Source organism: Lasioglossum baleicum, unplaced genomic scaffold (genome assembly GCF_051020765.1).
Source record: "Lasioglossum baleicum unplaced genomic scaffold, iyLasBale1 scaffold0376, whole genome shotgun sequence".
NCBI lineage: Eukaryota > Metazoa > Arthropoda > Insecta > Hymenoptera > Halictidae > Lasioglossum > Lasioglossum baleicum.
The window spans coordinates 95,001-96,072 of record NW_027469436.1 but is presented as its reverse complement, the minus strand read 5'-3'; the positions used below and the strand labels follow the sequence as shown (position 1 = coordinate 96,072).

Below are 1,072 nucleotides of genomic sequence, written 5' to 3'. Positions count from 1 at the left end.
CGACCCTCAGCCAGGCGTGGTCCAGGAATTGTATCCGTGGACCGCAATGTGCGTTCGAAATGTCGATGTTCATGTGTCCTGCAGTTCACACGTTGACGCGCAATTAGCTGCGTTCTTCATCGACCCACGAGCCAAGTGATCCACCGTTCAGGGTAATCGTATATATATTGAATAATATTCAACTCAAGTACTCGTTTAGAAATCGGTACCCTAACACCTCCGACCAACGGGAAGTCGAAGATGCGGGCGTCGCCGCGCCGAAACGAGTGGCGTAGACTCGTTCGACGGAAAATATCGACGACACAATATATGTCCACGACGAAGCCGTCGGGGCGTGTGCTTGGCACACGCATCCTTCGGCCGGGCGTAAAGAACATTATATAAGAGAACCTTATATAGAAAACCATCGAACATCGCAAACACAAGGAAAACGACGGGGAAACCCCGATTACTGGAACCTTGAGGCGACGTCCAGAACAAGCATAATGCGGCAGAGGCCAATTCGCTTCTACTATCATTTCTTTCAATATAAAACATGATTCGATATTATGTTGATGAGAAAATACGATCAGGTAAAAAATTCGATGGGGACCCAGACGCGGTCGGCCTCTAAGCGGTCGTTCGACCCAACTTCCAGCGACGATACGAAAGCATTCTCCCATTTCATTATCGTCACGGCATGGGTGTGTATCCGACTCACGGCAACGAGGCTACACAACCGATTATTATTATCTTTGTCCTCCCTCTGAACGAAATTCAGATCACATTCGACCATGTTTTGATGAGAAAAATGCCCCCTCCGTTCAGGTAAAAATTCGATGGGGACCTTAAGACGCGGTCGGCCTCGGAGCGGTCCTTCGTCCCAACTTCCAGCGACGATACGAAAGCATTCTCCCATTTCATTATCGTCACGGCATGGGTGTCCGACTCACGGCAACGAGGCTGCACAACCGATATTATATCTTTTGATCCTCCCTCTGAACGGGATTCAGATCAGATCCGACATATTCGTGAGAAAATACGTTCAGGTAAAAATTCGATGAGGACCTAATAGACGCGGTCGGCCTCGAAG

The 1,072-nt window shown here is 48.9% G+C and overlaps 1 non-coding gene across 1 annotated transcript; it reads right to left on the bottom strand.

Moving 5' to 3' along the window:
* LOC143220211 (5.8S ribosomal RNA) lies at window positions 1–155 on the bottom strand. Its single transcript, XR_013011596.1, has one exon. It is a non-coding gene; the product is annotated as a 5.8S ribosomal RNA (ribosomal RNA).
* Between the last annotated feature and the right edge of the window lie 917 nt (window positions 156–1,072).